This window comes from Vulpes lagopus, chromosome 10 (genome assembly GCF_018345385.1).
Source record: "Vulpes lagopus strain Blue_001 chromosome 10, ASM1834538v1, whole genome shotgun sequence".
Lineage (NCBI taxonomy): Eukaryota > Metazoa > Chordata > Mammalia > Carnivora > Canidae > Vulpes > Vulpes lagopus.
Window position 1 is genome coordinate 91,426,675 of NC_054833.1, and position 21,170 is coordinate 91,447,844.

A 21,170-nucleotide genomic window follows, 5' to 3' on the forward strand; every position below is an offset into this window, starting at 1 on the left:
TCTGGGGCGCTGGGGGGTAGAAGGGCCATCCCAGCCTGTCCCAGCCTGTTCCTCTGCCAGCAGGCTTGGCCACATGGCTCCATGTGGTCACTAGATGTGAGCAGCAGTGACTCATGCTACTGCTGAGCAGACTCCCTCCTGCTGCCTTTGTGAGGCCTGAGCTCACCAACTGTGGCTGGGGTGCTTGGCCATCTTGTGGGATCAAAGGAAGCTTCCTGGAGGAGGTGGCATTGGCTCTGCTGGTGCAGATGGCCAGCCTTAGGGTACCAGGATGGAGAGGGCACCCAGGAGTTGGGACTGTGGGCATAGGCAGGTACAGGGCAGCTTGGGGACACTTAGGAAGGGTCCTGCGTCCTGGGAAGCGACCAATGGAGCTAGATCGGCCCCTGTAGGATGTGAAATGGGGCCACTTGTGACAGTGTGGCCCCTGGAGGATGTGAAGTGGGGCCCACAGTGAGCAGCCAGTGAACTCAATGGGCAAGTGTGTGGCACCGTCTCTGCACATTCTGACCCCGGCCAGGGCATCTCTTGAGGTACCCCCACCAACTGCCGTCGACGGCAGGGACACCTCACAGCCAGAGCGTGTCCCCATTTTCAGGGTGGCTGTCCAGAACCCCCAGGGGCTGGTGTCTGCCTCCATTAGGAGTGGAGAAGGGCTCTGGGCTGTGGGACCTCCCCTCCTGAGCTCCCAGACAGCCCAAGGGGGCAGGACTCAGGCTGATCCAGCACCAGCCCCAGGCCCAGGGCTTCCAGGGCGAAAGGCCTTGAGGCCCATGGGATCAGGTGTGTGGATGGGTGAGTAAGCGCCTCTGACCTCATGGGGCCTTCCTCACAGCCCTGAGCCCGCCAGCCCCTGGGACACTGGTGTGGCTTCCAGAGGGTGGCAGGTGAGGTTGGAGGAGCGATAGCATGAAGGCCCTGCAGACCCAGGCCCCAAGCTGTGTCCACAGGGCAGGGTGAGTGGGTGGTGAGGGGCCGACAGGGTCAGCAGCCCCTGCTCAGATCCCCCGCCCCATGATGGCATGCCATCCAGCCTCCCTTAGCCTTGGTCTCTCCCTCTGTGACCTGGTAATACCAGAACCTTTTCAGAGGGTCATGGCAGGGGGTGAGATAAGCCAATGCCTCCTCCTGAGACATCTAACAGAAAGCGTTTGGGAACCGACATATTTTCCTGATTAAAACCCTAACTGTTCCATCGCTGGCACAGGTAGATGCCGTGGAGATGTTGTAGAAGGAGGGGCCTGGCTGCTGATGCCCTGCTGCCCACACCCCCTCCCGGGCTCAGGGCTGTGGTTTGGAGCCCCGTGGCCACTCCCGACAGCAGAATTTGGGGGAAGGTCTCTCGGGGAGGTAGGGTGGGGAGATGGAGGGAGCTGGCCAGGTGCAGGCCTGACAGCGTCCAGCTGTCCTCAGCTACATACCTGGGGAGTCAGGCCCTCAGCTGGGAGGCTGCGCAGGTCAGTTTCCTGAGGAATGAGGATTTCTTGGCTGCTGAGAGAACGAAAAGTGTGTCAGAATCCATGTGGTGTGTGGCTGGGGTGGAGAGCCCCAGAGGAGCTGGCTGGAGGGAGTGGCTCCGAGTAGGGTCCCCCCCAACCCCGCCCATGTGTGCAGAGCCAGCCGGGCTGCCAGGGAGGCCGTGGGGAGATGGGTGAGCTTGAGAGGCTGAGCCTGGGGGTCCCTGCAGGGCTGGGGTCAGCTGCCTGCATTTCCCCAGCTCTGATGATTACTTTATATCTCCTTCTGTTAGGAAATGTGTGCAGAGAGGATACATCTATGTGGTTTCCAACCCTGAGATGATGCTCAAAGGTCTGCAGAGAGAAGCCTCATGCCGGGCCCGGGCCCCGGGTGCCCTCTGCCTCGTGTCCTGCTGAGTCAGCACTGGGGGCAGGTGCGTGTGTTCCCTTCCAGAGCGTCCTGATGTAAATACCAACAAATATGAGTAATGTTCACATTTCCCCCCTTTCTTCAACCAATGATGGTCTGCCACACTCAGCGTCCCCTTCCTTCCTATTTACCCTTGACAACATATTTTGGACACAATTGCACGGGACTCCCCAAGGAGCCTGCTGTGTATGCGTCTGCCTGCTACTCTCTCCACCCACACGCAGCTACGGGATATTCCGCAGGATGAACGGACAATGCCTGTGGCGCCCCCGCCCCCCACAGCCCTCACAAACAGCAGGGTGACAAAGAGCCTGCAGGTGATAACATTGAAGAAGAGATGGCGGTCAAAAGGTGGGGAGATCTGGAGAGAGCCTGGCAAAGCAGCCCCGTGGAGGCTACAAAATACAGCCACAAATTCTCTGCTTTTCCCTCCCATTCAACGTTGTCTGGACTCAGTGCTCGCTAATGTTCAGAATAGGGGGCAATCGAGGGTGTCCAGCTTTAGAAATCAGGTCATATGAGGCCCCAGGGCTTCCATCCTGCTTGCAGTCAGCTGCCCACTGGGGATCCACTGGCAGCCACATTGCAGGACACTGAGCGTGTGAGGCCTCCTGCCTGCAGCTGTGTGAGCAGCCATGGGGGACGTGGCTCCCCAGCCCCACTCGGGCCTCCAGATAAGTCGGCTGCCCCAACCTGCCAGCATGACCTCCAGGGAGGCCTTGCGCCAGCCCGCCCCGCTGTGCCTCTTCTGGATTTCCAACCTTGGAAACTGAGAGAGCAGATGGTTGTTGCTTCCCACTGCCATTTGTCACACAGCAATGGCAGCTCATCTGCCTGCCTACACGCCTCAAATTCCTCCTGTGATCCCAGGCTCTGATCTGAGTCCTGCACCCGAGCAGGAAGTGTGCCTGGCCCCAGAGCTGTCAGGCTGGCCCAATGCAGAGCCATCATGACACCTTTCCGTGCGGCCACACATTTGTTCAGACATATTTATATTTGTGCCAGATGCCATGTGAGGTGGTTCCTGTGTCTGCCTCTTGGAGTCTGTTGGGCAGTCAGACAACTACAGAAGGTGGCACGGTTTGTCCGTCACAGCACATGGTGGAGCGTGGTGATGAGAAGCAGGCCCGCTGGAGACCGTGCTCTGCACTGTGGGCCCCGTCCCAGCGACCCCTTCCCCTCTGGGGGCGCTGAGCCTATGGGCAGAGCTGAGCCACCCAGCACCCTCTTTACTTGGCCCCAGGACAGGGGCCAGACATTCTGCCTGTAGGAGCCAAGGGTGCTCTATGCCCACGGCACCCATGGGGCTTAGGCTGTGGGCTGGGCGGGGCAGTGTGCATGCCCAGGGTCTCGGTTTCCTGCCCCTGCCCTGGGCTCTTGGCAAGGCCCCTCGGTGTGCATTGGTGTGGGTTTCAGCGGGCTTGGGCCCCTTTGAAGTCAGGAGATCCGATCTCTCACATGCAGTCTGCCCCAGGGAACCCCCAGGAGTGCGGGCACCTCCTTTTCCCTCAGAAACACTACCCGGCCCCTTGCCTGGGTAACTCAAGACCATGGTCGTGCCAGCTGGCTCTGGCCAGGGTGTGGGGCAGTGGCTCCTGGTGAGAGGTGGTCCTGCCATAGGCCTGGATCCTTACCCTCCCGGGACCCCCCCCATGACCCCTCAAGCCCTTGCAGGGTATCTGGCCTCTGCTCCTGCTCCTCCTCCCCCTCCTCATTCTATTTGCCCTATTTTATCCTGGCTCCTCTGTCCACTGAGAGCTCTCCTGTCCCTTCCTCCTCTGGCCATTCCTCCTGAGACCCCCATCCGCCCTCCAGGATGCCTTCTTCCTTTCTTTCCCATCCACTTCGAGGGAGATTATGCATGATGGGGTCAGTGGGGCCAGCCCACCATCCCTTGCCTGTAAACTACGGACCGTCAGAGTCCTGACGTCAGGGGGTGGTGGACATCCCATCTTCCATGCAGACCAGTACACAGGAGGCACCTGAGAAGGTCTGCACTCCGTGGTCCTCTCCTGTCCACCTCTTCCCAGAAGCCCTCCTGGTTGCAAGTGTATCCACCTGTGAGATACTGGTTAGCCCGCAGTTACTGGCGATCTCCTCAGCTGTCAGAGCTATCTGGCCTCCTGTCCCCTCGTTCTGGCTGTCAGGTGCAGTGTGGTGGCCTCAGAGGGGGGGTACTTTGGGAGGGACAAGGGGTAGACTGTGCCCAGGTAGCTGTGCCCAGGGGTGAGCCCCTTCCTGGGTACTCTGTGCACCCCAGCCCGCCCTCACCTGGAGTTCCAGAACCGTCAGCCAGTGGTAGGATGAGCTGGGGGGTGGGGTCAGGCGGGTCGGGACATGCATACAAGGCCGCCAACACAGGTTCCTGTGCCAGCCCTCTGCACGGCGCCCTCAGCCCCCGAGACCCTGTCCTGGTGCTTTGTGCACCTTTCCCCACGTGGTCTCCAGGCCGCCCTGAGAGGCCTGTGCTATCCTGTATCCTCCCCTCACAGATGACAGACGGGAAATAGGCCTCTCACCCGGTGGGGCAGCTGAGGGAGGCACAGGCAGGTGCGGGGGTGCTGGGGGCCAGGACAGAACATGTAGCAGCAGCTTCCGTGATGCGGCAAAAGGTGGGAGCAGGTCCAGTGAGGGCACGGGGCCTGACAGGCGGTGCAGAGCCTCTCAAGCACATCGTCGGAGACTGGGGCTCCCCTCATCCACCCCCATCACCCCCACACCACAGGCAGGGAGGCACCTGCCTGCCGGTCCCTGCTCTGTCTCTGCCCCAGCCCCTGGCCCTGCTGCCCGCCTGCCTGAGTGCGCCCCGCTCCTGGCTTGTGGCCACTCCCCGGGGTACAGAGCAGTGGACAGGCAGGCAGGGACCCTGCTGCCTGCTCTGTGGGGTGTGGCCTGTGGCTCCAGGTCCTCCACGAGCAGCAGGGCCACCCCACCCGCCCCCAGGCCCAGACCCTGCCTGCAGAGGCCACACCACCAGTGCCCACGCCTGTCCCAGCCCCTGTCCCGGGCGGCTGAGCAGCCGGGCGCGCCCCGAGTGCTGGGGGACCGAGCGCAGTGGTCTGAGCCATGCCGGGGCTGCCCGTCACCAGCTGGGGCTCCAGGTGCTACGGCGTGGCTCCCGGTGACATTCCTTCCACAAATACTCTCCTTTCCTTTTCCTTCAAACGCCGCCGCTTCGCTTAAAAACTATCTGTTACCCGAGCACTCAGATAAACCCGTGCAGGTGGAATTATATCTATGATACGGCCCGAGGGTACGCTTAAGAATACAGTGCAAATTATCGGCTGCATTTATCTTAATTACTTTGGGGAAAGTGGACGCAGGCGTTGCAAGGGGCCGGGAAGCGTGTTTGTCCGCCTTATTGGGGTGCATATTTGAGATCCTTTAACAGGAGGGAGATAAGAGCAGCACGTGGGGAGAAGATGAGGTCTTCGAAAATGACAGGGAGGGGGCGGGTGGGGGGACCCTTGCAGGGGGCAGGGACCCTTGCTGTGGGACAGAGCTGTCACCCACCCTGTGGCACAGATAGGCCCCCGGTCCTGGCCTTTTGTTCCGCCAAGAATACTCCTGGCAGCAGCTGTTCAGCTCCCCGACTTTAGGTGTCCGCTGGTCAGACGAGCCCTGGCCCCTCCCAGACTGCACGCCCCCTCCTCTGGGCAGGGCAGCACACCTGGCCCCCGGAGAAGTGGGAGCCCTGGGGTCCCAGGCAGGGACTGGCAGGGTCTGACCAGCCTGTGATGGGGTTGTGCTGGCTGGGGTGGTCCCTGATGAATGCCCGCGCTGACGGGTGCCCTCTAGAACCCCAGGCACCAGCAGTCCCAGATGGCAGGAGCCTGGCTGTCTCTCTAGGGACCTCTGAGCCCTCACCTGCAGGATGGGAGTGACCACACCATCCCCTACAGGTGGGGCAGGGAAGGGCCACAGAGGGAGGCTGGGGAATTGAAAGTCTTCTAGAGGGCAGCCTGCTGGGGACCCAGGCGCCAGGGGCTATAGGGAATCCTGTGCCTTCGTGTCTAAGCTCCTGGTTCAGGTGCCACATGGCTGAGAGATCTGTACATACACCACACTGCCCTGCTCTTGCTGCCCTGCTGCCCTCTGCTCTCACCCCACCCCCTCCCTGGCACCTGCTCGCGCTCTGCCACCCTCCGCATCACTGCACACCAGGCCAGCTCCCGCCTCCCGCACTGGTCATTTCCTTCCCAGGATGTGTCTCCTTTCCCTCTTCTCCTGGTGTAGCTCCAACGCCACCTCCTCCAGGAAGTCCTCCCTGACCATGGAGTTAGCACGGCCACTGCCCGAGGTCACTCTCTGGCCCTCCGAGGCATACTGCTATACTGCCCAACCTCCACTGCAGGCAGCATGAGGTCTAGGCCCCACTCTCAGGGTCCAGCAGAGGCTGCAGAGGGCCTGGGTCTGCCTAGCCCTTGCAGTCCTCAGGCTGTCTGTGAGATGGGTCAGATCCCCCTCTCAGCACACCCCCACCCCACATACGTGTACACCTCTACATATGCATGCACCCGGGTTCCCATGGGCCCTCCACAAGGCTGTGGGGGGTGCCTCACGCTCTCAGGCCCTGGACCCCGTTCCTCTGGGAGGCGCCAGCAGGCAGGAGGCACTGACGGTGCTCTGGGCTCTCCACCTCTGCCCTGGCACCCGAGGGCAGGAATGTCTGGTGGCAAAGCCAACACTTGGTTTGGGGAGCGCATCCTATATCCTACATGTTAACACTGTACCTAGATCGACCTGGCATACTCTGGCTGGCCCCTGACCTATTCCTTGACCGGCTGAGAGGGACAAGGGACCGTGGGGGTGGTGGCAACCTTTTGGGGCCCTCCCTGCTGGGGTTGGGCACGCTGGAGTCACACTGGGATTCAGTGGCCCCAGGAAGCCACCAGCCATGCCAGGGGTGTATGGAACAAGTGCCTGCTGCCCCAAAGCTGAAAGGCAGCTCCCCCAGGGCAGCGGGTCAGGATGTGGTTAGGATGCACTAACAGTCGAAAACTAAAGCCTAAAAAAAAAAAAAAAAGAAGAAAAAGAAAACTAAAGCCTAGTGAGTGGCTTGGCCTTGTGATTCTATGATTCTAGAATGAGGACCTGTGGGGGCACCTGGTTTACTGTGCTCCCCTCATAGACGGGGAGCTGCTGCTCAGAGAGGGTGCTGGCTTGCTCGAGGCCACACAGCGGCCAGGCCTGGGCTCCTGGCAGGGGTAACATTCCAGTGAAGCTGGAAGCTGCTGTTGGCAGGAGTGGGGGCTGGGGTGGGGTCCCTGCTCCTGGCCCCCCAGAGGAGGGAAGACACACTGGGTGCTGAGCCGCTGGTCTGGAGAAGGACTGGCACCAGCTAGGCCTGCCCCCCATGTGGGGGCTGCCAGCCTGATGGACCCCGTCCCTGCCAGCCAGGCAGGGAACAGCAGCCAGAAGGCAGAGAAGGAAGCTGGGAGGTACCTGGAGCCCTCAGTCCCCACCACGGTTGCAGACCTGAAGTCCCCCTGCACTCTGTGGGAGTGGACATCCCCTCCTGGAGACTTGGTAGCTGTCCTTCCCCACGACCCACATCAGGGCCCCAGCATGGGGTGGGGTAGGAAGCTCACTGCCCCCCCAGCTGGCCTTGGCCCCCCGGGAAGGCCTCTAGGGTACAGGGTGTTCAAAGTTTCCCAAGGCTCTGATTATGGGGGAAAGATAGATGGTCATCGTCCCTTCTTGCAGACAACTCAGCCCGCAACTGCTGGTGATAAAAGTCCATTGTTAGCTCTCACTTTCCTGGGGGCTTTAGGGCACAAGCGGTCCCCAGAGTTTGTGGCCAGTGGTGGGCAGAGGATCTGGAAGGACAGTTTGGGGGTCACCCAGACCCTCTGGGCCTCGGGAAACTTGCAGGCTATCACCTGCTCTGTGTGACCCTGACTGTGGCATAGGGAGAAGCCCTGTGGTCACGGAAGTCAGGTCCCGGTTAGAGAGAGACCCCGGAGCTGGGCGCTGACCCTGGAATGGGTAGGCCCCGGTGCGGGGGAGCTGGCTGGCCTGGGCCTGGCTCCTGCTACCCCGGGCCGGGGGTCCGTCCTCTCTGCTTCCAGCCAGTGGGGCTGCCCTCGAGGGCCAGGTTCACAGACGAGGAAGCTGAGGCTGAGGGAGGGTCGTGAGCTGGCAGATGGCTGCGGGATTCCCACCAGCACCCTGACACCCCCAGGGAAGGCCGGGAGACCTTAGACGTTTGTGGACAGAGGGATCCGGTGCTGAGCGAGGCCTCCACAGGAGTCCTTCTCCCCTCGGTGCTGGGGACGTGGGGACAGCGGGGTTTAATGAGCTGTCTCCTGAGTGACGTGATGAATGAGCTTCCCTGGAGGCCCGGTGGCTGCGTTAATTACTCCTGTCAGGTTCAGGATCCTATCAACCTCCTTTTTCAATTAAAAGTGATTATAATTTCACTTTCCAAAGAGGAAAGGATTAGCAGCACGCTGGTGGGCAGCTGGGTTGGGGAGGGGCCCTGAGTGCTCAGGTCCTGCTGAGTCAGGGTAACTCGCCTCCACAGCTGGGACCCGTTGGGGGGATGCGGGACCTAAGTGGGTGCAGACTGTGGGCTAGGGGAGGCATTTGCAGGCAACCTACCCAGTGAGTTGCCCGTCGCACCCTGGGCCCCTCGGCCGTAGCTGTGGGAAATAGGCACTGAACCCCAGTTTACAGGAGCTGAAACTGAGGCTCAGAGTATAGGGGGTGGGCTCAAGGTCATGGGGGCCATGTGGGGGGCCGGGGCTTATGACACTTTCGAGCTCTGTCCACCATCTTGTGGCCTCTTGCTGCCCGCTGGGACAAGCTGGGTCTGTGTTCGCAGATGGTGCTGAATAGTTGGAATTCCTGCTGGAAGAGGGTCCTAGGGGGGAGGCCAGGAGGGTCCCTGGGGGAAGGCTGGCGTGGAGGCCAGGAGGGTCCCTGGGGAAGAGGCCAGGAGGGTCCCTGGGGAAGAGGCCAGGAGGGTCCCTGGGGAAGAGGCCAGGAGGGTCCCTGGGGGAAGGCTGGGAGGGTCCCTGGGGGAAGGCTGGGAGGGTCCCTGGGGGAAGGCTGGGAGGGTCCCTGGGTGGAGGCCAGGAGGGTCCCTGGGGGAAGGCTGGGAGGGTCCCTGGGTGGAGGCCAGGAGGGTCCCTGGGGGAAGGCTGGGAGGGTCCCTGGGTGGAGGCCAGGAGGGTTCCTGGGGGGAGGCCAGGAGGGTTCCTGGGGGGAGGCCAGGAGGGTCCCTGGGGGAAGGCTGGGAGGGTCCCTGGGTGGAGGCCAGGAGGGTCCCTGGGGAAGAGGCCAGGAGGGTCCCTGGGGAAGAGGCCAGGAGGGTCCCTGGGGAAGAGGCCAGGAGGGTCCCTGGGGAAGAGGCCAGGAGGGTTCCTGGGGGGAGGCCAGGAGGGTTCCTGGGGGGAGGCCAGGAGGGTCCCTGGGGGAAGGCTGGGAGGGTCCCTGGGTGGAGGTCAGGAGGGTCCCTGGGGAAGAGGCCAGGAGGGTCCCCGGGAGGAGGTTGGGAGGGTCTTGGGGAGGCCAGAAGGGTCCTGGGGGGGAAGCCAGAAGGGTCCCTGGGGGGAGGCTGGGAGGGTCCCTGGGTGGAGGCCAGGAGGGTTCCTGGGGGGAGGCCAGGAGGTCTTGGGGAGGAGGCCAGGTGGGTCCCTGGGAGGAGGCCAGGAGGCCTGGGGGATCCCAGGAGGGTCTGGTTCCTCCATTCTCCCCGTTGCTCAGATGAGAGACATGGGCCCTGACAGGAAAAGTGACCCTTTCAAGGCCACACCTGGGGTGGGAGCCTCCTTGTCACAGCTCAGGGCAGCCACCTTCTTGCTTCTGTTCTTGGGGAGGCTGCCTGGGGTCCAGGACCAGCTGCCCCGCTGTCCTCCCCACGAGGTCTTGGCCAGGCTCTGGGCAGCCCCAGTCGGGTGGCCTGGCCACGCTGTCCTCGGGCCCGTCTCATCTAGCTGACCACTGCCCTCTGAGTGGTATTCCCAAAGGTGCCTTTCCTGTGGGCTGGTGACTCTCCCACTGGGGGTGTTGAGCTGTGTGCTGGGTGAGCCTCTGGCCCTGATGAGCCCTGGGGGTGCCCTGCTCCATGGGCCTCGCTCTGGATCCTCCCACCTGCCACAGGGCCTTTGCCCCTGTCACCATCCTCTTCCTGAAGCTGCCACCTGGACGCTTTTCCAGTCCCGGCTCTCATAGCCCCACAGCCTCCCTGGACTTCTGAGGCCCCACGACTTCCCTCGTGCTGTCCCCTGCCAGCCGTCCACTGGGCCAGGCTGTGTCCACCCTTTGCCCATACTCTTGCCTGATATGCAGCAGATGCTCACGTGTAAGGGCAACACTCAGTGTTTCTCCGAGGAAAGCCTGTGGGTAACGGGAGCTCTGGGGGCCACAGACCCAGAGGCTCCTGTGGGCGGCGACTGCTGGGCCTTGACACAAGAGCCTTCTGCCCTCCTGGGGACATGCGGGCTCTCCCCCTCCCGAGGGGGTGATAAACCCCAGGGGCCAGCCTGAGGGCCCTGCAGCTCTGCCTGCCCCCCAGGGAGCCCCCGACTCCTGACACCAAGGGGCCCAGAATTTCTCCAGCCACAACCTCCAGGGGGGTTTCAAGGACCCTGGGAGCAGCTCGCCTCCCCCAGCCACCCTGGCCTCTCAATGCTTCCCCCGACGGTGCCCATCACCTGCCCTCCTAGCACACAAGGCAGAGTGGGGGCCCCCAGGACTGGGCTCCCTCCCCACCGTCCCCAGAGCCGCTCGAGGGCCTGTGATCCTGCAAGCACTCCGTGTGGACCCGAGCAGTGGGGTCTTCTGCGGCTCCTGCGACCCTCTGCCCCCAGCTGTGTTGGCACTGCCACTGTTCCCCCTTTCACAGAGGCTGGAACAGAGGCCAAGGCCACAGAGCCCATGCCTGCCACGACCTCGCCTCTGGCTCTCCTGGTCCCCGGCCGTCACAGCACCCCCCAGCTTGTGCAGAGGGGACACCGAGGCCCAGCATGCTGTGCAGTGAGCTTAGGCCCCGGGGACGGGTACTCAGGGGTGCCTCCCCTCCCCGGCCAGCGCGGGGCCTCCGCACAGCCCGATGAGCTTTCCTTTCATAGAAAGTCAGCAGACATGTCCTCTGCGGCACAGGAGGGCCACCAGGTCTCGTGGCCGCAGCCTCCTGAAAGCCGCCCTGTCTGGGCTTTAATTTACCAGCTCTTTATGTGCTCTGCTCCGCCTGCCAGGGGCAGAGGCCAGAAGCCGCCTGCCCCGCCAAAGCCACTGGACAGTGGTGCCCTGGGTGGGGGTGGCGCCAGGGGCGGAAGAGGCCCGGGGGCCCACCTGGTCCTGCCCACGGCCTCCCCCTGCACCCCCAGGCATGCTGGTTCGGCCCCGGCCCTGCCCGCTCGGCCATTCATCCTGGGGCCCGAGCTGCTCTGTCCTGCACGTGCTTCAGGGTCCCCGGGGCCTGGACAGGGCTGAGATCACGTGCTTCTTCCAGGAGGGCCCTGGGGCCACCCCGCTGGCACCCGCTGCACACGCAGGGTCACGGCTGCACTGGCCCCGGGCCCGCGGCTTCCCAAGTCCCTCGGCTGTGCACCCCGTGATCTGGCCCAGCCGCAGGCCCTCTGGAGCCCCAGGAAAGGCCAGAAACCCAGCCGTTAGGGCGCTATCTGCTCATTTTCAACCTTCGACTACAAACTCGCTCAAACTAACTACTGGGCGGGCTGAAGCCGCGGGAGCCGGGGTGGGCCTGGGCGGGTCTCCCGTGCCCTCTCTGCGGTCGGGCGGTGCCCAATCCAGGCTGTGCCCACCCACAGACGCCCTCACCCGCCGGCCCCGTGGTTCCTCCCTCACTCGCTCCGGGAATCTCAACCACGAGCCTCTGTCCAGCACTGGGACGTGACTGCGGATGGGGACACAGATGTCACCCCACCCGGCTGACACCCCTGGGGGCCCCAGGTAGGGTAGTCAGGCCCTCAGAACACAGGTCTCTTCACCTCACAGCTAACAAAAGACAGGCTGTGCCCTGGAAAGTTCTTAGGATTTCCGGAAGCCCCATGGAGCGGGAAATCCTTCCTCAAAAAGGAGCTGGTGTGTCCCCCGCAGGAGTCGGGAAGCCCACACCCACATCACACAGCTGTGGGCAGCAGACCCAGAGGGTGCACTCAGGGCTTGGGCCACAGGGGCTGCACAGATAGGAGGTGGGCCGAGTGGTGGGGGCCTCAGGCAGGAGCCAGGCCGGTTCCCTGGGGAGGGGAGGGGTGGGCTGGCTCCTCCCTGGGCTGTGGTTGCAAGGGCGGCGGGCTAAAGCCTGTGGCCTCTCGCCCTCACCCCGACTGCCAACAACCAGCACGTGGACCCTGCTCCTCCCCTGCCCCACCATCTGCTGCCCCGCCTGGTGAGGACTGAGTCCCTCCCTGGGGCAGAAGGGGTCTCACTGGGTCCCCAGGACACTGAAAGGGAGGAGGGGGTTCGAGGACCATGCTGTGGCCTGTTCAGCCATGTGGCAGGAACAGAGCCCTCAGGTGGGGGCTCCATCTGCATCCTGCAAGTGAGGTGGAGGGACAGCTGAGAGGCTGCAGGCCCCCAGCATCTCCCTCCTGGATGACAGTGACACCGTGTCAGGCTTCCTATCCTCCCCAAAGCAGCCAGAGGGATCTTTCTAGGTGCTGACAAGGCTGCCTTCCACCAAGTTCTGCCCTGGTCCACAGCCCCTGCACCTCAGGGTCCTGCCCCTGTGCCTTCTAGAAAGCCCAAGGCCACACATACCTCAGGGCACTTGCACTGGCCAGTCCTCTGCCTGGAATGCTTCCCCTAAAGCTTCCCAGCCCAGCTGCTTCTGGCTCTGGAAGCCTCCGCTTGCGGGTCTTCTCCTTGCAGTGGCTCACATACAAGGGTCTGGGTCAGGCTGGCTGGCTCTCCCACCCCCAGAGTTGTCCTTGCTGGGGTGCTGTGGCAGACGGGGACAGTGGGAGTTGTGAGTGCGTGTGACCTGGGTCAGGGCGCAGGAACAGGACATAGGGATGGAACAACGTGGCAGCAGCCGAGGGACCCCGGAGCCCCCAGGACCTGGAAGAGGCAGGAAGGACCTTCCCCTGGTGCCAACGAGGGTGGCACCCCTCACTTCTGCATAAATGGCCCACTCTTCCCCAGCCTGCTATGGCCCAAATCCTTGGGCTCACATCTGTCCCCTCCCCTCCATCCCCTCCACCTGCTGGCTTCCCTGCTCCTGCACCTGCTCACCCCCCATCCTGTAGGCCACCAGCCACCAGAGCCAGCCTCACAGATGCAGACCAGACAGCAGCAGCCTACCCCCCGGAGTCCTCAGCCCTTCTGTCCACCTGGAGCTCTGTGCCCAGATAGCCACGGGCTGGTCTCTGCTCATGTAACTGGCCACCCCAGTCTCAGGACCCCCTTACCCCATCTGCCAGTGTCACCAAGGGATGAACACAGCTGTGACCCCCATTTCATGGGGGGCTCTCTGGGGTCCCCTTGTTTTGCAGGCAAGGAAACTGAGTCATGGTGAGATAGGGGATTTCTTTTCCCAGCACAATGACCTAAGGCTAGGGCAGCCAGGGGGGACGTCTATGGGCAGGTACCTCCAAGTCCAGCCATGCTCTGGGGGCTCTGGCTGCGCAACCCCTGCCATGGCCCCTCGCAGGCCCAGCCCAGTCCCAGGTGCCTCTGCAGAAGGGCTGCTGGGAACGGGGCCGCTGGGGCACAGTGGAATGAAGTTGGTATTGATCCCAGACAAGCCCTGGCTCTGCTGGCATCAGAGGGGGCGCGGGCTGAGACCCCGCAGAAGGGCCGTCCCTGCCGGCGCTCTGGGCATTTCGCTGTCATCAGCTGGAGACAAAGTGGGAAGAAAGCAGGACATCTGCCAGGGGCCGAAACAGGCACCGTGACTGTGATTTTCTTTGGTAGTGTGTGGGGTGCCTGACACCGGCATCCCCGCCCTCTGGCCTTTGAGGAGATGAGGCAAGAGTGAGGATCTGCAAGGGTGAGGCCCACATAGGAGCCCGAGAGGTACAGTGGCTCCAGTCACCCAGTCTGGATCCCTCCCCGAATGAGGTGGGGTGCCCGGGGTCCTGTGGGCATGGGGACCTGCCACAATGAGGTCCTGCTCTCCCAGGCCACTGGGGGCTTCTCACTCCACTAGGAGGGACCACTGGAGAGGCCCAGATTATTAGAGGCTCATGAGTGAGGAGCACGTCAGGTAGGGAAGGATGGGGCAGCACACACCTTGCTACAGGAAGGTGACCCTCCAGGTGTTTCAGCCCCAGCCTGGGTGACCCTGCCCTGGAGCTTAGCCTGCACCTCCTGCTGCTGCGGGGTGAGGGTGCCAGGGCCTGTGCTTGCTGCAGGAGATGGAGAGGAAGCAGAGGCCACATCTGCTCCCCGCCCCCCCATCATGTCCCCAGGATCCCTCCTCTTCCAGGGCAGCGGAGTGAACCCCACTCCATACACAAGAAAGCCACACTCTGCCCTCCCCCCACTGCTGTGTGAACCGGGTAAGGCAATGGACCCAGAGAGAGGGGTCCTGGCCGTCTCAGGACTGGGGGCCACAGGCCAGTCAGTCCCCCACCGGGAGAGTGGGCCTGAAGGAGCAGAGAGCTGTGGTCAAAGTGCAGGCACCACCATTTCCTTGCTGTGTGACCTCAGGTAGCTGACTTAGCCTCTCTGAGCCTCATTTACCCAGCTGTAAATGGGTCTGACAACTGCCCTTGCTCATGGGATCTGTTGGGTCACATCAGACAGTGTTTGTCAAGCATTTGGCTCGTGATATGCCTCAGTGAAAGTTATTATCACATTACTATTATTTTTATAATGATCCATCAATCACTGCCTCAGGATGCATGGACTGACCTAGACGTAAGGTAGGAATTTAGATATTTAGAAAGTGATGTTATAAAATGTCTCTGGGACCCTATTTCCCCATGAGAAGAAGTATCACCCACGCCTGCCCAGCCCTGGGACTCTGGCCAGTAGGGTGGCGCTTGGGCTGGGCCAGTTCCCAGGGGCCAGGGTCTCACCAGGTCCTTGGCCTCCCGTCCCCTTAGCCGTCCAGCAGGTGGTGCCTAATACAAGGTTCCTGCCTCAGGGCCGCTCTGAGGAAGGCAGGAGCCAGGGCGCTGTGTGTGTGTGAGCCTGTGTGTGAGTCCGTGTGTACATGCAGGCTGTGTGTGTGAGCCTGTGTGTGGGAGTGTGTGTGCACATCCAGGCTGTGTGTGTGTATGTGTGCGAGCCTGTGTGCGAGTCCGTGTGTATGGCCAGACTGTGTGTGTGTGTGAGCCTGTGTGTGGGAGTGTGTGTGCATGCTCAGTATGTGTGTGTGTGTATGTGTGTGAGCCTATGTGTGTATTCGTGCCCAGTGTGTGGGGCCACGTGCATGCCCAGGCTCTGTGTGTATGTGTGTGTGAACCTGTGTGTGTGCACGCCCAGGTTGTGTGTGGGTGTGCCTGTGTGCGTGTTCATTTGCACACACTCAGGCTGTGTGTACACACGTGGGGTTCCCCTGTTCTACTGCTAAGGTCCCAACATGCAAAACAGTGGGCTCTGCGGCTTGGAGCCAGGGGCGTCTGCAGGGCCCAGGGCACCACTGCCTGAACTTTGGGGTTGCTGATGGGGCTGGGGTGGCTGGGAACTCTCTCCAAATGTGGAATTTTTGGTGTAAATATGGAATCCAGCCGTGTGGGTCATGATGCCTCTGTCAACACCTCAATGTCCCCCCGCAAACAATGGGGAGCATGACAGTGAGCATCAGGGAGTCTCAGAGACGGCGCAGTTGGGGATCTACTCTGGCCTGGACACCTGGTGGACTCTCAGTGAGACGGTAGTCGACTCGGACATGGAATCGTGCAAAACCAGCAACACTGGGCAGCAGCAGTGCTGGGGACGGGGCACACCTCTTCCCAGGCTCATGTGGAGCAGAGGCCATACAGGCCTCTCTCTGGGCAGGGACCCCATGCACAGCTGTGTCACCCTGCTCCTGGCTCCCCAGGGTTTCCCAGATGTGGCTGCCCCATGGACCAGGTGTGAGCACACGCTGTGGACACGAGGCCCCAGGTACCTCTGGGCCAGCTAAGCCTCTGTGGTCTCCATGCCACTCCCACCTGCCAAGTCACGGCCTGCAACCAGCACTGGGCTCCTGGCTCGGTTGTGGTCCTGTAGGGGTCACAGGGACAGGAGTGCACCAGCCGCTGTCAGGGTGCACCGGCCCTGGGTGTCAGTGGGGGCTCACTGGGACATGTCACCACCTCCCACGCTGTATGCACACCTTGGTGGTCCTTTCCCCTCAAATAAAACATCTACGCTGATTTTTATGTAAGGAGGAGACTGTAGGACATAAAAGCAAAGCACCCTGGCACCCCGAAATGGCACTGACAGCCTGGCCCCCGAAGCCTCATGGAGGGAGGGAGAGTGGTGGGTGCCTGCAGACGCCCACCCTGTATCAATGCAGCAGTGCACACGGCGCAGTCGGAGTTGCTAACAGGCCGAGGGCAGGAGGGTCTGTAAGTTCTCACTCAAAGGTCAGTGTCTGGCTTTCTAGCACAGAGCAGGGAAGAGTGTGTCTTCCACAGACCCCGAGAGGCCGCTGGGCTGTGGTGGGCGGGAGGGATCCCCTCTGCTGGGGGCCTCTGGGAGGGGCTGAGCTCAGTGTGGGGGCAGCCACTCCAGGGGTCATGGCGAGTCACCGCCCACCTGCCCCCGTGGCGGCCACCCTGAGCCCTGGGCACGCGCACGCTCCTGCCACACCGCCCTCCTCGGCCCCCCGCCCTGGGCGCAGAGGGGCAGCCGCCCGGCCCTGGCCCATCGCAGGCCCGGCCGGACACGGCGGCTCTCGGCGGCGGCGGGGCGGCTCGCTCCGGGCCCTGTGGAAAGTTGTCCCTGGCTCCTGCCACCTTCCATCTCTTCACATCTCAGCTGGTTTTAATTAGTTCCCTTCAAAGTCCCCCAAAGCAACGGAGCCACGTTAGCGCCCGCCAGCTGCCAAGACGCTCCAGTGTGTGTGTTTGGGGGGCGGGCGTCGGGGGCCGCAGAAGCCAGCTCGCGTTGCTGAGCCGCAGGGGCTTTGCCGCTTCTGGGCCAAGAGCACGGGGCAGAGGGGGGAGCTGGCCTGGACGCCCGAGACTCCGACCTTGCCTGCATTTCCGGGGGGCCCCTGAACACACAGAACCCCCGGGACTCCCCGAAGCCCCTGCTCTGCTCCCACGTACGTGCAGCAAAGTCTTATTTCTACCAGCCGTGCCGGGCACCTCAGCCACAGACCCCGGCAGGCCCCCAGCGGCTGGGTGGAAACAAGGGAGGCAGGAGCTGGGGGTGGCCGCGGGGAGTGTGGTGGCCCGTTCCTGCCTCCCTCTGGGGCGCCGAGCTGCTCAGCCCCACCCACGTGTCCTGGTGGCATCGTGGCCCCAGCGGGGACGCCTTCTTTGGGTTTCCAACAGAGGCCTGGGGATTCGTGTGGACTTCTGTGATTTTAAAAACAGCTTGTGGCCAAAGCAGACACACATACTGGGTGGATCCGACCCGACGCTGCCAGCTTGTAGTCCCCATCCTGCACAGGGCTGCACCCTAAGCTTCAGGGCTTGCATCTTCCTGCTTGGCCCCATTTCTACCCCTGGGCCATCCTTGCAGCTGCAGATGGTCTTCTGTGTGGATACCTGTTTCTTGCGGGCCCAGCACCCATCTTCCTGTTTCTGGCAATGGTACCTTGGCTTTGCTTTGGGGCGCGCCCTCCTCTCCTCTCTATCCATGCAGTTCCAGCAGGGTGACCCTCCTCTTCCCATTAGACTGGACTCTGATGCCACTATTGTTACATCTGGATCCAGCCATGCCTGAAGCATGTCTGTGTAGCCCAGTTCTGTGAGCCAAGCGGTCTCCTTTTTGCTTAATCTATTTTGAGTTGAGTTCTCTTCTCTTCTGGCTTGAAAAATGTCCTGACCAATACAGCGTCATCCGGGGCCTCATAGGCCACTCTGCTGGGCATTGGTCTTATTGTCCATGGGCAGTTGGCTGTCCTGAGGGGCCTGGCCCACCCTGTGACTTGCCTTTTTACCTTTCTCCTCACGTGGCCACTTGTCCCAGTGGTGGGTGCCTCCTTCCTGCTGCCCCCCTGCCCCCGTCTCTGCCACCCTGCCCCTCAGAGGGACAGGCCCTTTATGCACTGGCGCGCCCCCTGTACCTGCCGCACACACCTCGAAGCAACCACCCTGCACCAGAGGCATCCAAAGTTCTCTAAGGCTTCGGATCTTCCCATGAGACCTGACACCGACATCCACGCTCCAGGGACTGTCGCTTCCAGCGGCTCTGTTACGACCGGGTTTCCTGACCTTCCCCTTCCTCTCCTGCCAAGAGGACCCAACGGAACAGGGGCTGAAAGGGGATATGGCCACAGGGAGGGCCTCAGATTCATTCTAGTTTAAATGAAAAAGGCCAACGACTCATTTGCAAGGGTAACTCGTTAATATGCTCTTGGAAACACCCAACTGCTGACCACTGGTTTGTCCCTGGAGGGCCCACTGCTTTTCTGGAAGTCTTTACAGGCAAAACGATCTGGCATCTGGGAGTTGCTTTTAAAAATGCAGCAAGAATAAGGGCAGGGCTACCAAACCCAGTTGGAGCGGTTTGCACGGCTATCAACCCTCTGGTGTCAGAGAAAAACCCGGGGTGACTGCTAAGCCACATGGGGTGTCAGGCGGCAGGGAACAGTCTGGGCAGACCCCACGGGACTGGTGCACCCACTTGCGCCCCAGTCCCAGCCTGGGCACATGGGGTCCTGGGCTCTGCGCTTCTCTCCTAGACCCCTGCATTCCACCCGCCCTCCTCCCCCTCCAAGGGTCTGGACCTTGTAAAAGTTGAAAGTGTCCTGATCTATACATATCTCCCACATATTTGACCTCTGGTATGTGTGGCTGGGTGTTGGCATTTACAGTTTTATCTTCCGAGGGTGAGCAGAGTTTTTTATGGGGTCGTTCTGTTCTGTGCAGGCTGGTCACATGGGAGAATCAGCAGACCCAGGAAAGCCTGACTAGCCGCGTGACCCGGGCTTCGTCCCCAGCCACCCTCCCCAGCTGGCTTCTCTACCATGGGATGAACTGGGTGAGGGAGACATATGGGGGTATATTCGGACAGAGAGGTCCCAGGAATAGGAGGGAAGGTACCCAGAGCATGCATGAGGCCTGGTCCCTCTCTGTACCCCCAGTTCCTGGCAGAGCCAGCCTTTGTGAGGCCACAGAGGAAGTGGGTAACCGTGGAGGCCTGGAGCACAGGCATTGGCCAGGGGAAACTGAGGCTCTTCTGGGATGCACAATGTCTGTCCACGTGGCCCTTCAAACTTGACATGGTCATGTAGCAGCCTCTCCCCACTGCAGTGTCCCTAGATGGATTCCTTGTCATCCTCCCTCATCACACTGCTGAGATTTCATTATCCAGCAACATGTGCAGTGCCTGTTCATGACTCAGAGTCCTCCACACAGCTGTTCACCTGGATTAACTGGCTTCCTGTGTTAGATTGGAAGCTCCTGGGGGACAGGGCCTAGTCAGACAGGTGCACAGTTGTGTCTCTGCCTGGCACACTGCCTGGAGAGCAAAGTCATCCACTCATCCATCCACCCACCTATCCATCCATCCGCCCATCCATGCACCCACCTATCCATCTATTTATCATCCGTCCATCTATTCATCATCCATCCATCTACCCACCCATCTAACCATCCATCCACTCATCCATCCACCCACCTATCCATCCATCCATCCATCCATCCATCCATCCATCCATCCATCCATCTATTCATCATCCATCTATCCATCATCAGGACTGGAATTCAGGTCTTGGGGTCTTGAGGGCTATACTTTAGCCATTGGCTCACTGTATGGCTGAAGAAGCAAAATCTTGGAGTAGGCAATTGCCCCACCATGTAACCTTCACCACCTGGAAAGAGGACCTGATGTGAGTGGAGTTGGGTGGCATGGGTGTCCACAGCACTATCACCAACAGCTTCTGTCCCATGGCTAGAAGAAGAGACAAGCTGTCCCCTGCCCTGTGCTCACTCCCAGTCAGCGTGGGGTCCTATGGGAGGAGAGACCTTACGCCGCCATCTGGAGTCTGGATCCCCTCTCTGCTTGAGCCTCTGGAGGGCCCCATGCAGGCCAGAGCTGAAGCTAGGGATTGGGGAGCCACACTTGACACACAACTTGGTCTGTCCTTCCCCTGGAGTAGATGCTCCTCCATCCCCTAGGAGACACTGGCCTGCTGTCTCTGGGCCCCTTCCTGTCCCCTGTCCTGTCCCTGGCTGCCTTCCCTGGGCCTGCTTACCATGCTGGGGCCCTGGAAGACTCTCCCGTTCTACCCCGAGAACAGAGCTTACTGAACCAGCAGAGTGACCGGCCTAGAACACTGAGAGGCCTGGCCCCCCAGCTCCCCTCAGTTTGAGGGGAGACCCTATGCTGTAGCCACCAGCCGACCCACGGGCCAGCCCGAGGCCTGTCGCTGCTGCCATTCCCACAGAGCTGTTGATCTAGGGAGGCTGGTCCCTCCAAGGAGCCTGTAGGGACCGCCTATTCTTTTCTGGCCTGGCCCCCAGCCCTCAGCCCTGCCCAGCTGGAAATCCCCCTGTGAGCAGCAGAAGTCACCCTAAAGGTCTGAGCCTGCCAACAGGGGCCTCGGTTCCCCCTCCTGGACAATAGCACTGCCATCCCTGGTGGCTCATTTTGCAGCAGAGGCTTTGAGCTGCCAGGTCCAGGAGGGAGCTGGAATGCCGGCATGAGTTCACGCAGCAGATTTCCCTCAGCTGTTTCAGCAAAGTGGGGTCACAAGGATGTGGGGGTTCAAAGGTCACTCTGTGGGCTAGGGAAGCATCAGGACTGGATGCACCCAACATGGCTCATGCTGCCCGTTGATGGCTGTGCCGGCAGGTGTGGATGACGAGCACCTTGCCCTGACCCTCCACTTGCACTGCCCTGGCTGATTCTCATGCTAATTCAAAAGGCTGTCGTGATGATGTAATCCCCTTCTCGGTGGGAAATTGAGGTGCAGAGAGGTGCAGAGGCTTGCCTGCAGTCACACAGCCCAGGGGGTCAGGGCCCATGGTGTTTGTGTCACTCTTGGGCCAATGGGGCTTCTGGAGTGGGGCCCTTGCCTTCTGGGTTCCCTGTCCTGGGGTCCAGGAGCTCCTGCTGGCCCATGGGCTCAGCCTGGCCCTCTTCCTCGGAGGGGTGCCTGGGGAGATGGCTGCTTGGCCGAGGTGCTCTCAGAACACCCGCTGGCCTCTGCTCGAACCCTAGGGCCACATGCCAACTGGACACAGTCCCCGAGTGGCCAG

General features: G+C 61.5%; 1 protein-coding gene across 1 annotated transcript in view; it reads right to left on the reverse strand.

Annotated features, from left to right (window-relative positions):
- The window catches only part of ZNF469 (zinc finger protein 469), a 46,782-nt gene that overhangs the window by 14,445 nt on the left and 11,167 nt on the right, over positions 1-21,170 (reverse strand). The window contains exon 2 of the mRNA XM_041773040.1: positions 1,422-1,491. The gene's annotated coding sequence lies outside the window, so the exon portion shown is untranslated. The remainder of the gene's footprint in view (positions 1-1,421; positions 1,492-21,170) is intronic.